This window comes from Monopterus albus, unplaced genomic scaffold, assembly GCF_001952655.1.
Source record: "Monopterus albus unplaced genomic scaffold, M_albus_1.0 scaffold18.1, whole genome shotgun sequence".
In the NCBI taxonomy this organism is placed as follows: Eukaryota; Metazoa; Chordata; class Actinopteri; order Synbranchiformes; family Synbranchidae; genus Monopterus; species Monopterus albus.
In genome coordinates, this window is record NW_018127898.1 from 7,215,537 (window position 1) to 7,231,771 (window position 16,235).

At 43.5% G+C, this 16,235-nt stretch overlaps 1 protein-coding gene across 3 annotated transcripts in view; it reads left to right on the forward strand.

Moving 5' to 3' along the window:
• The window catches only part of sulf2a (sulfatase 2a), a 33,249-nt gene that overhangs the window by 3,973 nt on the left and 13,041 nt on the right, over nucleotides 1-16,235 (forward strand). For all 3 annotated transcript variants that reach the window (XM_020592538.1, XM_020592537.1, XM_020592539.1), the window contains exon 2: nucleotides 3,675-3,733. The gene's annotated coding sequence lies outside the window, so the exon portion shown is untranslated. The remainder of the gene's footprint in view (nucleotides 1-3,674; nucleotides 3,734-16,235) is intronic.

The following is a 16,235-nucleotide window of genomic DNA, read 5'->3' on the forward strand; positions in this document are numbered from 1 at the left end:
GTGCAGTTTGGAGGTGCAAGATATCTGAGCGTGTAATGTTAATTTTACCTGTGATCCTTTGAATAAATCAGCACTGTTTTGAAGTTACTTGGACTGCCTCGTCTCTCAGAGTTAGCAATGGTAACAAGAGCCAAAGACCAACAAGCTCCTGGTGTTATCGGTGGCCTTTTGCTACAGTGTTGTTACAGTTGTGAATAATTCATGACAGAATTAACTGCAGCTTCTAAAAGCAGTGATTGGGAGATTTTGGAACTCAAGTCAGACTCAAGTTCAAAGCCATTTTTCCAAACAGTTTTTTCTGCAGCAAAGGCTGTTGAAATCTCATCACAGTGGTTGTAATTATTACTATAATTACTTTCATCTACATTTCCACCACCTGAGTCCCTGATATAGGGATTTAAAGAGACTGTTTTTGACCCAGCTGCTGTGTATCGTTTGCTATTGACTCTGCTGTCACTGAGGTATGTGCTGTGATGGCGGCCATTAGTAAGGCAAAACACACACAGCCAACTTTCCTGGATTTAGGCTAACAATCAATGAGAGCACTCAGATAAGAGCAGTCTAAGTGGGCCATTGAGGTTACATTTAAATGAATACAGGATGCAGCGGTGATGGCATGACACTCCTACCCAAACTGAACTAAAATAAACAACATTAAAATCAGTTCCTTTCTGTTTTGAAATCCCATTCATATAAAGCATCATCTAAAACCCTCGGCCTTGTTCAGGCTTTGAAGTTCATCAGCAGTGAGGACACTGACTGTTACACATTGATGAAAACTTAGCAGTGAGGACACTGACTGTTACACATCGATACCATGAGAATCTTAGTGTGTCAGCCATTTTCATCATGTTGTATCTAGCCACGGTAACTCACCAAGGGTGTGGCCATGCCAGAGTTCTTCTATCTTCTTCATTTCTCTGATTTGCTATGCTTTGACTCTACCTTAATCCCCACTTCTGTGTTCGCCAATCTCTCTCCTTCCCCGTGTTTATAGCCTGGTCACCACATCAGCTACCAACCCTCATTTGCGCCCTCACCCCTCCCTCATGCTTCTCCCTCTGGGTGTAGCAGCCATTGTTGTGCTTAATAAGGTTTATAGAATTACAGATCTCTGAAATTGGATTTTCTCACTTCAGCAAAGCAGGAGAGTTACGGGTTTAAGGCCCAGTGCACGGGGGCACGACTGACCTGTGACTGAACTGCTTTATTCTGACTGTGCCCTCAAGGTGGGCAGATCAAGAGACTGACATGTCAGCAGCTCTGGAGAAAGACAGAAAGACGCATTTTTGGCTCCTAATTCTGAATTTCTGTTTCTCCCCCGTCGACCATTCTCTCTTTCATGAATGCCTATTCTCTCTGTCCTCACAACTTTCAACCGTGTTTGATCTAATTCTAATCTAATCTTTTGATCTTCCTCGCCTGATGCCCATACACCCCAGATTTCTACACCCAGTAGAGCTCAGTTCATTCTAACCTGATCGCCAGTGAAGTAACTGATTCCTAGTGATGTACAGATTCTTGTGTTTAATGAACTGCAGGATTCCATTCCTTGATTCCTCTGACCCAACACCTACCTCATCATACATACTGATTCAGATCACCATCAGTGTATGATGTATGTGTGCATGATGTATCTGCCATCCCTCCACCCCAGTCATACAGTCATACAGTCATACACTGGGGTGGAGGGGTGGCAGACGGGAATGAGAGATGAAGTAAGAAAGCACCAAAAGCAGACAGCAGTGAATGGAACATTGAGATGTTGGCAGGAAGATGGTATTCATTAGGAGTGGCCCATAGTGGCAGCTTAGTGAACTCTTAATTGGAGAAGAGACAGGGCTGGGGATAAGGGATCAATAGGAGCAGAGCCGAGGTGCCAGTCCACTGAAATCAATCAGCCTCCTGCTCAACAGGGAGAACATTGCCAATCAAAGAAAATATGACCTCAGGTCCCTGCTTATTCACCCTCCTGTTCACAACTTCATCAGGATCAGTCAAAAACAGGCTGAGAGGATGGTGGACTTGCTCTTCTTGCTTGGAAATGACATTACAATTTTGGTGTAAATCTGCCAAGAACAAAAGATTATTGTAGCTAATAAAAGATGATTCATTAACACAGGAGCCCTGCATGGAGAGGAATATGAAATGAAACCCTGGTGTATTTTTAATCCACCGCTAAAAATAGTCCCTTTCTCTTCTTCTTCCTCTTCATCTTCCTCTTTGCCTGGGTAATAGCCATCTTTCTACCCTGTCAATTTCTGATGTATCATCCTCTTATTCGCATCAAGGACAAGGCCAGGTGTCGCATTTTCTCTCGGCTGCCACGCTTGTCACACTGCCTTGTCACCCGCAGCCTGTTTCAGTCCCCTCCCTTCTTCCTCCCCCTCTCTGCTATTTGTATTAAATGTGTCACTCCTTTATTTTAGCAAGAGAAAAAGAAAGTAAATCACTTTTGCTGTTCACAGCCTGCGGTCTCTGCTGAATATCGCAAGTTTATGTGGATGTCGTCTTTGGCCAAATAAAATTCTGTGAAAATAAATGATGCTTCTGCTGTTGTGTATTGTTGCCAAACAGCTGAAATTTCTCCTCGTTGTGTCCTCGGCTTCAGTTGTCTGCGTCAGTTATGTGTTAAGCTATCTAGGAATATGCTCCACAGTGCAAAGCGACAGTGATGGGTTTGTTGTGTTATTTCTCCAGATGAACAGACAGACACAGGTGTCCAGCCTCACTTCTCTCTGATGGCTCGGGCAGCGAGCAGCTGGGGTTAGCCCCAGCAATGAGATATATGCGGGCCTAATAGGTTCTGCTGTATATTCTTAGCCTTGCTGCATACTGTATTCCAGAGGGGTGCATGTGTGTGTGAGTGTCATCACATTTCTTGTGTGCAAAGCATTTCACTAAAGACTACAGATGAACCATTAGATGCTTCCTCAGCATGGAGATGTGGAACTTGGTTTGGTTTGGCTCAGGCTGGACACTGACACCTGTCCAATCAGAACAGAGATCTGACAGCTCCACTCCTGTCAACACGTCTTCACACACAGACACAGTTCAAGGCCTTGTAGCCTCAGAATTAGAGGCTGCTGGAGACAGGCTCATGTCAGTGTTAGACAGCAGCTTGATGGGTGAGAAACAGCTATTTCTCTGTAGCTCGGCTGCTTCTGACGCATAGTTTAAAGCAGGATATGGAATTGACTTGTCTGCCTCACGAAAAGTGAGCAGCGCCAACATAACATTACAAACAGAAACAGATTAGTAGGACTTGCTCAAACATGTCCTGGAGGGTGAGAGATAATTATGTTAAAAATGAGATCATTTTTATTTCTGGCTGAGGTCTAATTAAACCACATGCTGAATATTACCTTCTTCCTCAGGCGTCATTCAAATATGGACTGTATTTTGTGTGAACAAATGTAAAATGACATGCCATGTGTGGTTGTTTATCATCAAATCTTACAGTTCTTCACTGTGGTTTCATCTACAACAGATGTTTCACCCTTCTTGGGGTGTCTGTGAGGGAGGGGTGGCATCTGACCTGGAGAATGGTTTATGGTGTCTGTTAGGTTGAATCAGAATGCATTTAATGTTTATAATTTTAAAAGTTAGCCTGGCTCTAGATGTTGCATATGTTCCAAGTATTCATCCACTTTGGACTTTGTGTTTGTTTACAGAACTCGGGAGCCGAAAGTGGGAGAGGAGAACAACCGAGACAGCTTGTTTAGAAAGGACGGTAAGGCTCTGCACCTTTATCATCACTGAAATGTAATCATAGTACCTAACTGTGCAAGGCTCCTTTCCTCCAATGCAGTCACCCACTGACCTCTCATGTATTTGTTTTTATGTCTAACTCCTTCATTTGAGGAACTATGCAGGAATAAGTCGGGTTCTTATTATTGTTCCTGTTACCATGGATTCTTCATATCTTGGAGGAAACAAACATACAACACAGCAGGCTACAGTTAATGTCAACACTTTTACTCTGGGGGATAGATCTGTCACCTCTAGGCGACTTGCTTGTCACCACGCTTCAAACTGTGTCAAAATCATATCAGCTCATTTGATCTGCCTGCTGCTGATTAGCATCTCATTCCGCACAAATAAAAGGATGCTTGCTGTTGGCTTCACTGAGATGGAATCCATGATCAAAGAGAGCGATGGGTCCTGTCTGTTGTGTTGTGGCCACAGCAGTGGCCGTCAGTCCGAATGGTGATTATGATAGAAAAGAGGAAAGACGCTAAAATGAAAGACATACAGACTGGGGGTGAGCTGAGGCTGATGGAAATAGTATGAGAATTAACAACTGGGGACAGAAAGCCCCAAATTATTTAGTCAAAATCTGAAAAAAATCACTTTCACCCCCTGTGGCTTTGAGCAGTAAACTAGCTTTATGCCTTTACTAAACAAGCAACAATAATACAGGCAGTGTATTATGCATTAAATCAGTCTTTGGAGGCCATGAGTTTAAAAAATGGAAATGCTTTTGTGCAAACTGTTTTAAAAAGCAAACAAATCTGCATGATTTGGACACATCACCACTGCAGTGCTGCCACTGTCCCACTGGCTGTTTACCAGTAACATACACGGAGCTGCTGCTGTGAACAGCTGGATAGCAGCAGCTCTCAGCACATGTGGACATATTATGGGCACAGCTGACTCATTATCAGTTGCAAAAATATCAGTATGTGTGACTGTAATTATCTCTCCTTTTTTAAATAACAAACGACTCACTACAAACACAGCCATGATAGTGCACTGTTTGGTTTGTGGAAGAAGAACTTGCCTGACTGTGTAAATGTTCTTGACAGAGCATTTGAGGAAGCTGAACTTTGATTTTCCTTCTTGTCTCTGTGACACTAGCAAGAGCAGACAGGTGAATGATGAGCCTTTGGTAAACTATTCTGTTTGAGAACTGATCTCCACTTCAAAACCTCAGAGTGAGGACAACGTTCACCTCTCGCTTTCTTCTTCCACTTCTTGTTGGCAAAGGGTGCCTTTGGCAGTGCAGGATAAAAACCAAATGTCTTCAAGAGAAAACTCTTCAAAGGCACAGTTCATCTTCTGAGTGAAGACCTCATCAAGTCAGATTTCTTCTCTGAAACCACTGTCCCTTCCACAGAGCTCTGACTGGCTACGAACAGACTAATGTGATATTTCTCATCCATTTCTTGCAGCTGGTTGCATAAGGTGCTTTTGATATTTTGTGGGCGACAAAGGGATATTTTCCCTGAACACCGTGGGGGATTAGCATGTTGTTGGTGGCAATTTTTCTTCAGACTGATTCTTCACATCCTCCCTGGGGTATGTGGGAGCGTTTTCCTGACCCTCATTTTCCACATCAGCAAAATGGAAACTGCCAGCTTGCTGCAAGCCTGCCTTCTGCCCACTGATTAAAAGTCAAATATTACAGTGCTCTGTTGTGAGTTTGCCCTAATTGATTCTTTCCGCCGGGTGCACACAGAATGGGCTGACAGCAGGCGATACCAAGCTTTGTCAACACTGGGCATGCTGCCTAACGCTCAGGACGGCGCCCCAGTAAAGCCCCCTGTGAGTGCGCCAGCCTGCGGCGCCACACACAGAGGGGCCGCTTGGTGCTCGGGCCAGACATCATAGTTACAACAGAGAAGTGGTTCATTCTTTTGCTGTGTGTCAGCTCCTATTGGTGGGCTGGGAAATCAGTTCTCTATTTGTAATGAAGTAGCTGGCTGTGAAGAAACACTGTGTGTGTGTCTTTACACTCGGAATAAAAATCACTTCTGCCCACTTGCATAACCACTCAGCTAACTTCAGCTTTCTGGTGCAATGGTGCTGAAAGGAGGTTCCATCTGAATTCCACAAAAGGCCCTCTTCCTCTTTCCCGACCTGCAGCTCTCCTTTATGGCTTTAATAGCTTTTGATTGCAGCCGTGTTTAAGAAGAAGCTTACCAAACACAGGATGACACCGAGTATGTCATCACTATCCACCTTATGAAAAATGGCAGACATCTGGTGGAGATTCTGGTTGAAGCCTCATATCTTTTTCTTTTAGTGTTTTAACCTCCCTTAACTACAACGTGGGGATAATTAATTGAATCTTTACAGCAGTAAAAGGGTGTCCCTCTCTCCTCCTTAGAACAGTGTATTCACCCCCCTCTCTTGTCTGCTTACCCTATGAATTTACAGGCCATTTTATGGGCATCTTGAATTGGCTTTGCTCCCCATTTATTTTTAATGCTTTCTACTTCACATGTAGGAGAGTGCGACAGCGATCCAGGTCCTGTGCGACCTTCATTAAGCACAGACATTCATCCACGACGCTTTTCTCATGAATCTGATTGACCTTTTTGTTCAGTGTGTTCCGCAGTAAAAGGTTATAGGTGCTTATTAACCCCCCCATGCTGGAAGAACATATATCTCCTGTTCTGTCTGATACTTTATGTTCCATCGGAGCTGATAGGAAGGTGTGGTAAGAAGGTGTGTGAGTGGAGGTCAGAGAGCCAGCCAACGGTGCGGTAATTACTCTGTTAGTGAAATGGGGCTCCGCTCTGCGCTCTGACGCAGCGCTAATTGCAACACAAGGGTGATGAACTTGATCAAGGTGCTGCTAATTAGTGTTAAATATAAGAGAGAGAGAGGGTGAACAAGCTGCCATCAGGTGTGTGAAGAACATTTTGAAGAGGAGCTCACAATCACATGTACCTTTTCTAGCCATGAAAATTCATTGCATTTAGTATTTGGATTTTTTTCAATTTCCCATGTCAGCATGACCAATCATGGAATTTTGTGTCCCAGCTGCCTCGGTAGTAAAGACCACACTGAAGTAATCACAGTGCCCTCTCCCCCGAGTAGTGAGCAGGCACTTCATTTCTACCTCCATCCTGTTACTGCCCTGCTGTTGATCCCAGAGGGGGTCCAGAGGCTGAGTGGGGGTCACGATCACAACCACGGGTGGGGGGTGGAGTGACAGCTGGCTCAGTTTCTGACAGGCACATAATGGAGGGCTAATAGGAGACAGTCGAGTCCCAGAGACCACTGCTATGACCTTGACATGAGGCAGGCAGGTGGAGAGGAGGAGGGACGGAGGCTGACAAGCAGCTGGTCTAAATATCTCTTTCTCTCCTTTCTCTCTGCTCTTTGCTTACCTATTACTTATCTAACATTAGTTTGGGGGGCTTTGCAATTAGTTGTTATTTCAGCAATTCCTTGTACTGAGAGAAAGGCTTCAAGTATTTTTCTGCAAGTGCTGATAAAGTCTTCTGTATGGGGGATTAATTATTGAGATCACAGCAAGTCAGTCCTTTTATTACTAGATATAGACTGAAACTTTTTTAGTTTTAGAAGCAGATTTCAAGTTTTGATTACTCTTAAAGAGCCCATGGCATGCTCATTTTACTTGTTTCCAGCCATTCAATGTTTAATCTTGGGTGCCTCTAGATTATCTTGGCACCCCTCATAACTTCTAATAGTCTATTTTTTAAGAATAATAAAACCAAAAAGCCTCTTCCTTAAAACGAGAGGGTAGTTTGTGAATGTGCACACCTCCTGTTGCCGGTGTCGTGTTGCCGCAGCACAACGAACTGTGATGGCATTAATTAATGTGAATTTCTCCTCCATAGATATGTAAACAACGGTATATATACAGCGATGAAAAGAGATGTGTAACTCTCTAATCAAAGGAGGTTGTTGAGAATAATGCAGACATAGTAACTTCTCCAGCTTTACAACAATTCTTTCTAACATTATAGAAATAAGGCATAAACAGAGATACAATGTGGTTTTTTTTGTGTTAAACTTATCATTAAGTCCCACCAAGTATTGGAAACATCACTCCCTTTCAAGTAGCTCCAAGGTCAGTAAATCCAACCGGTGGTTGTTGCGCCTTCCCCCATACGCCCACATACAGTCTCAAAGTAGTGAAATTAACAGGTAGCGTAGCTCTGGCAATAACATCATGGATCATTAATCTGCTTGTTAACCAGCAACACATCACATGTGGCAGACACACTGGCCTCAAGCAGTCAGAACAAACAGGTACTGTCCTCCGAGGGAATCCAGCATTAATGAGCTGATCATTAACCATGGTGGTGGCTTCACTGGCCGGCTGCTTGTAGGTTAGACCCGGTTAGGTAAAACAGCGAGTCCTTGTACTGGAATATTCCTGGACATGCAGTAACCTCAGGCCTTGTATTTTTTTCCACATCCTCTGGTCACAGTGCAGCAGCAGGAGGTAGAAAACATCCACAAAACCAGGTGCAGTCAAAAAATTCTGCTTTCACAGTGGCACTGGTGGATGTCAGGCAAGCTCACATGAATGCGCAAGAGGTGGGATTTTATGCCCATTCAAGGAGATCCTTCCCAGACATGTATAAACCGTGTTGCTTCTGCATAGATATACTAGAACATATGTTCACCTCATTTTTCGAGCTTTAGCTCACATCTAAGATGATAATTCAATGTTGTAACATTAGATAAGTCAGAAAACAAGGAAAAGCATGCTACAGGCTCTTTAAGTAAAGTTTACTACAAGCAGTTTTTTTTTTACTTGATGACACTGCTGATCTTTTGAGTCCCTTAATCATTTGTTTCAGTGGTCACAGGCAGCCTCCACTTTCTCTGCTTCTGAGGCTTCATGATGCCCCAGGAGAGTGGGTTTATAATTAAAGCAAAAACACATGCCAGTAAACACTTAGTAAAGCAAATGCTTGTACAACAGGTTTGGAATTATAAAATCCAGTCAGGCAGTTTTCTCCCATTGCACCCAGTACTTACTGGACAAAATGACACATATGGATTCACGGGGCACAAGGAGCCAGTAATGTGTTGAGTTCAGATTCTCTCAGAACAAATTTCAATCATTTGACTTTCAGTATTCATTCTGACATTTTTATATGTGTGCAAATGTGCCACCATGTGTAGCAGTCCCCCTTCTCAGTCAGTGCTGCTGATCAGAGAGGGTCAGCCCTGCAGGGACTGCCAATAAGCACCATCCACAGTAAAGGCAGCACCACTGCCGCCTGATCAACCTGAGCTCTCATTAAAAGGCTGCCAAGTTCTCTGCAATACAATATCGATACTGCGGCACCACAGAGAGACCTCCAGAGCCGTTAGGCAAGCTGCTGGCAGCTTAACTGTCATTACCGGGTGGGCAGCGTGCCACAGACCCCCTGTGTGGGCCACTTAGGCTCCCCACATGCTCCCAAACACAGGTCAGGACAAACAGATGCACTGTCCGGGCAGCTGTCCCAGGGACAAGGCAGAAAGACTACGACCTGTAGAGGAGAAGACACCCTGTCATGTATCACACTATATCACACTATGGAGGGATGATGTGGGCTGTGTGTCGACTGTGTGCAGTTACACACGTCTGCGGTTTCACCTGGGGCCTATGTGTCTTCAGTTGCATGTGTGTTCATCACGGATGATTACAAGGACTATATTTGTGTTTAAACTAAAGTATTTGGTTAAAAACACACACACACTATGAACTCTGTAGGTGCTATTTCAAATTCAAAAAAAAAAAAATCAGCCCTGGGTTTTGGCATATAGCCCAAGAGGCCTGCTGGGAAAACCACAAGCACTGAATAGCAGTCTGTGGTGATTTCTGAGTAGAGCAAATGAGGGGAATGTAAGTAGCCTTACATTGAAAACCTCTGTAATTCAGACCATTGGGGGGGGGGGGGACGGATCTGTGTGCGTCTCTAAACCCTCAGTAATCCACTGACAAAAGGGCCATGAGAAAGATAGAGACCAAAGCTAGGACAGAGAGTGGGAGGAGTGAAGAAGTAAAGAAGTAGTCGTTGCCTTTCTAACCCCCAAGGGTGTACTTAACGCCAGATGCGATGGTCCTCACAGACCCCCAAAACCCCGTGGTAAAACATATCCCTCTGCTTTGAGAAGTCAAGGACCATTGTTTGGCAGCCGAGTAAAAGAATCCCAAGTCCCTATAAAATGATCATTTCTGCAGCAGCTGAACTGTAACTTCCAGCCAGCGTATTGATTTCTCTGGGCTGTCTGTAATTTATTCAGTGGGCAGGCGGGCAGCAGTTGTTTGCTGAAAGTTGAAACCGATATTGCCTGTAATCATCATTAAGTCAGGGCCATTAGGAACAGTCCCCCACTGCAGGTGCTAATTTGATGATGGAAGAGAAATGGCATGTAATTAAAACACAACAAATGACAGCTTAATATTAACGAGTCCTGTGGAACGTGATCTCATTTTCCAACATGTGTGGCTTATAAACTACAGGGAGACCGCGCTGATTAGAGGGATGACTGCATTTTTCTGAGAAGATGAATATCACAGTGAGCATGCCAGTAATCTTACTGGCTTTTTTAGTATTCTGGAGTTCGTGGTAGATCATGTTTTGAGCAATGTTTGATTTGCCATTGGTGCAGCAGTTATGCAGTGTCATGCAGAAGTCACTTGGCTGCACTGAGGTCTCACTATGGTAGTTAGGTCGGTGGAACAATGGGTCCCAGCTGATTTGTCTGTAATCCATTTAGCTGAGATGTGACACACTGTAGGAGGGCTTTGCCTCTGGTCAATCAGTGGCAATAAGAAACAGCAATCACTCAGCGGGCTGCCCTGTCCACCAGCTTGCTCACTTGTTTTAGCTGTCAGCGCCTGTCTCAAAGGAGCTGGCGGTTGTGCTGCTCATTCTGATGCACTACAAATGGCTTTCCCATACAAACCCCAATAGGACAGGAACGGCAAGGGCACTCGCAGACTGCAAAGCAGGCAGATTTCCCTGCAACAACTGAATAAACCCATATGAAGTGAAAACAGCTATGTATTTACAAAACTCCACTGACATTTGCTTATTCTCTCACTCTTAAACCCCTGGAGGTGGGGCTGCGGGGGGGGTTGAACCCGAGTCAGGGACAATTGGAGCTCTGTTTTCTCTAACACCTCCATGTTCTCTTAGGGCTTTCTTGAAGCACAGTGCATGAGTGCAGAGGAGGAGGGGTAAATGCCATGACCCTGCTTTGGACCCTGACTGAAGTCCCCCCAAAAACCTGTAGACCACCACGCTAGCCCTACATGCCACACAGTTGCTGCTGGAAACAGAGAGCAAGAAAGAGCTGGACACGTGCACATGAAAAGTGAATACTGGTGTCTCCTGAGAAACACTGAACTCAGTCACCAAGACATGCTCATTGCGGTGGGATTTGATGTTGTTATTTGGGGTGCGGCTGTGATCCGTGCTCATTATAAGGAATATCTTCACTGAGGTAGGTTGTTAAACCTAGAGGAGACAAAAAGGCAGACAGTAGCTGTGTGATGTCCCTCTGGTGCTGCTGGAGCCAAACAATTTGAGAACAAAACAACAATTTGATGCTGTTCATTTCCTCCATATTCAGAGATAATTAGCCTCACTGTTGTTCTTTCCTATTATGTCCCCATGTTGGAGACAAGGGGACAGAGTGTGGGGGTGTTTGTGTGTCTCTCTGTCTCTCTGTCTGTATGTTAGTGTGTGTGTGTGGTGTACATTTATAGTCAACACAGCAGACCCAGGGAGTCTGTCAAAGCTCTTTGTTCTCGGTGAGAACACATCATGACTGTGCCTTTTGTCTGAACTGACACCATCATACAATCTTTTTCCTACCACTCTCTCTCTCTCTGTGCTTCTCTCTCCTCCTTGCTGTCTTACTTTTTCCACCAAACTATCCACCCAGCATCCCATCACCCTCTCTCACTTTGAAACCATTTAAAAGATAATGGACCCTGTGGATTGCAGAGTTGCAGAGATGAAGATGCATTTGGGTGTGGACCAAGCTCTAACTCTGGGTGGAAGTTTTCCAAAGTACAGCGTGACTACCCGAACATAACATCTGAGGGCGGTCTCTCAGTGTGTGGGCTTGCATTTATAATTTATCACTTCATTACCTTACTTCCATGTAACTCTGACTCACACACTACTTCATTAATATCACTTACACCCAGTGTTGGGCTCATTACTCAAAAAATGTAATGTATTGCCTCTTACTCGTTACTCAAAAAATTATTATTATGACTTTACTGTCAAAAGTAACTCATTACACTGCTTGTTATATTACTTTTCTGTTACACCCCACAGATTGGTAATTGCGTCCTCTCATAATGTGCTTTCTAGCTGTGAGAATGTCGGGGTAATCAACGGTAAGTTCAGCTAAAGTTTCAAATTAGCAGGGTTTTTTTATCCAGAAGCCTAAAAATCTATAATAAAAAAAAAATACAGGCTAGAAATGAACACCAGGCTCACTTTGATGATATTTTAAATTAATTCTTCTATTTCATTTATTATTAAAACATATTCTATCTCTTGAAATGTTTTCTTGAGCTCAGCTTCCATCAAAGCGCATTCCTTCTCTAGACAGCTTGCAAATTATGTTTTTATCTGGGGGTCCGTTGGTACCTGTGACAGGTAATTCGCCAAGGATCTGTCTGAAAGGCGGAGAGTAAAATGTGGAAACGGGCAACATTTCATCCACCACATATCCAGTCACATGCTTCATTAGTCCTTTGTTGCTTGGTGCAGCCTGCTGTTGATGATTAGAATCCAGCCTTGGTTGTTTAGCCATTGAAGGGCTTCAGCCATCCTTTGTAGCCACAGAGGGTTCATCTTCGTTGGGGTGTATCTCCACGAGGTTCACACTGTTGTTCTGTCTTAGTAAATGTTTCAAGAGGTTTGAGGTCATATTTTTCACAGTAGAAAGTCTTACTGTTACCTGCACACAATTAGCAGTTTACAATAACGTTCTTATCACCTTTCATCCCGATAAAATCAAAGTAATAGGAATATTTCCAGCCGCTGAACATAGACCCTTTGATCTTCCAAGCTAGCTTACTGCTTAGGGTGCTGCTAATAGTGATATGTAGTGATGTGCATGTGTGATGACTACAGCCAATGCAAATATTAAACGTCGGATTTCAAATCAATCTTTGCCATGGTGACAATGAAATTAACATTGTAACAAGTGGTTATTTTGACGGAGTAACTGTAAGATTATTGCTGATTTTATTTGCAACAGTTTACACTAGTAGTTACTGGGTAAAGTAATATTACAGTGACACTGTTTACACTCAGGGGGTGAAACTAAATGGCCAAACCTATGCTGACCCACAAACATGACACAAAGATGTGACTGCTGAATGTCTTTTTCCAGAGCTACCGGCATTAATGTGTTACTAAAACAGCCTCAACTCCTCTGGGAAAGTTCTCCACAAGATGTGTGGATTCTGGCTTCAGGGATTTGCTCCCATTCAGTCACAGGAGCATTAGTGAGCTCAGACACTGATGTTGGGTGACAAGGCCTGTGTTCCAGTTCATCCCGACAGTGGTGAATGGAGGTGAGGTCGGGGCTCTGTGCAGGCCAGTCGAGTTCTTCCAAAACAAACTGGGGAAACCATTTCTTCCTAAAATATAATTGTATTATTTAACCATAGCAGTAAGATTCCACACATTAGGAACTGGTGTCAAATCATTTTTTAAAAAGCCCCATTCCAGGAGTGTCTATGTACTTTTGGCTGTAGTGTAGATAAACACAAATAGGTGGGAGTTCCCAGAAGATGTATTCTTTCACCCCTCCCCCCTTTCCTCAGGGCAACAGACTCAGTGCAGGATTAATGATGTGTTAAGAACTAAAATGACCCTCATTCATATTTCACTGTCCGGGCAGCACATTCCACATGGCATTAAAGGTGAGGGAAGAATATTATTTACAACAAACACGCACAAATGTAGAGGCAAACCGTTTAACAGTAACTGCAGGAAGAAATATTTCACAGTTGAGTCTCCTCATTACAGCAGAAATCTCATTTTCTCACTTCTCAGGTCTAACCACTGCTTTTTGTGTGTGTCCGTATTCAAACAGAAAATTGCTGTGCAGGTTCTGACTGTCATCTTTAAATGCCCGCAGAGTGCCGAGCTTATCGGAACCTGGGGGAAATCTAAATTAAATCTTCCCGGTGAATGGGCTCAGCCGCCGTATTATCTCTTGTCATTCTCAACTATTAAAGTTAGTTATTACAAAGTAAAGGCACATTTGTCAAAAGAATATGGAGGAGCTATTTTAAAACCAAAGAACAGGTGCAGAGTTACTGAATTCGATTTCAGGGTTGTCAGCCAGAGACTGGAGAGTTTGGATGGCCTGTGCTGACCTATTAAAGGAGCCCCTGTGTTAGAAGTCATCCATCCCACACCTGTCATGAAAACAGCTGAATTCTACCCATGTTTACATTCAGTACCAAAGCAGGAACATTAATTGCAGTGCAGAGTAAAGTAATGAAGGGCCTGCTTTCTCTTACCAACTGTGTCAGACAAACAGAAAATGCTGATTTGCATCATTTTAGAATGTACACTGTCAAAGAAGGTTTTTCATTCTTTGGGTATGAGACTGACTGTGCTGCTGTGTCTTTCAGGCCGATGGTGGTGGTGGTGCAGAAATTTGCAAGCAGAGAATGATGAAGATGGAGATGTAAAGTGCAGGACGACAACAAACATGGCTTCTTATTATCATGGAGAAAAAAGCATTCAGTACCGTGTTGAGCACTGAAAACCCTTCCTTCTTGTGATGCACGCTCACACATGAACTTCTCTGAGCGAAAGCTACTTTCACACAGATGCATGCTGCTGCAGTATTTGCATCTGAATGCCAACTTTTGTTGGTGAATTCAAGGGTCAGAGATTTTGCACATTCAGTTCAGAGTGAGGCAGGCCAATGGGGCCAAGTCACACATTAGCAAAATTCTGCCAGCCTCAATTATGACCAAAGGAATGAGCTCAGTCGTGTTGCAGTGGGGCCATGTTCAGACTGGGATGCGCCTATTTAAACTTTCCTGGCCACTTCCTTTATGATTTTCAGCACTCGAGTGCAATGGATGGTAAATTCCTGTGTCCAAAACAAGGTTCTCTGTGACCAGATTCTGATTTATTCTGTTCTATTTTATATTGAACCCTTGGACTGTGAATCTACTTTTCATATTTGTTATAAAAGAAGTGTTCAAGCTCTTTTCTCTCCACACTGCATACCTAGAGATTTTTTCCTTTTTATCACACTTTCTCTGTCCTTTTCTCTCTCTCAGTCTCTGAATGTTCAAAATGGAGAATCCAGGAGTCTGGCTTCAATCTTGTGGGCTTTCAGCTCCATATTTCATATGCATTATGAGACACCGCTGATTAAATTGCAAGTGTATGCCATGGCTCGTCCTGCTTCAATATGAAATAAATGTCTGTTTTTTTCCTCGGTTTTCTCATATTCTGTCTCCTCAGGGGGCTACAGATTGGATGATTCAGACTTTATGCCTGTTTCAAAGCCCAAGGTATTTTATTTATAGTGAAAAAGTACATTAATGTCTCTGCAGATTCTTTGGAAGATTTTTCAAGCTCTCTCTCAGCTGCCTCATTTGAACTGTAATTCTTGAAGTGCAGATATGTGTTGTTGGGCAGTGTAACAAATCTGATCTGGTGTTGTCATCCCTCCACTCTTACCACTGTCTTAGCATCGTACCCACGCCGTGACACGGCCAGCTATGTTGTCACAGCATTTATAATTCAGGCTTATCAATAAAACACGGACGGCATTAAGTTTTTATTCTGTGATGCAGCTCTGCTGTCTCTTGGAGCCTGACTGAAGAGCAAAACTTTCCTTCTCTGTTCTGACTTCCAGGCATCACTTGGCATTAGTCTAACCTCAGATGATCCTTGTTTCTCTCTAACATGCTTTTAGAAGCTTATTCCCTATGATCTCACATTCTGCTAGCTTACTCGCTAGACCTTCCTTTCCAAGCCCCCGGGCTTTAATAAGTTTTGCTGAGTTATATTTAATCGTATTGTCCTGTGCATCTGTTTGTCCATCTTACTGGGTTGAATCAGCATTGTTGTGCAGGAGAAAGAGCTCCAAATCATCCCATTTTACAGAAATGGTGTGGCTTGCCTTATGTTTATGAGTGTATACAAACAAACCGTCACACTTACGTTATTAGAGACTGAGAACAGCTTCATTAAGTACTGCTGTTTCCTAACACTGGTCCATCTCTGATTTTGCACAGCTATTCAAAATCTACTGGCTTCTGTCTGTTAGGGCATCATGCTTTTTTCTTTGCAGCTTTATGTAGCATCTGCCATCCGCAGAGATAAACAATATGTGTAGATACTGTAAAAGAGAGGGGAAGAGAGAAAACCGGAGAGAAAGGGTTGCATGTGTCAGTTAGAGCTGATAAAAGCCTGAAAATCCAATTAGTCTTCAGTATCAAGGGGAAGGAGGATGGCCTCATG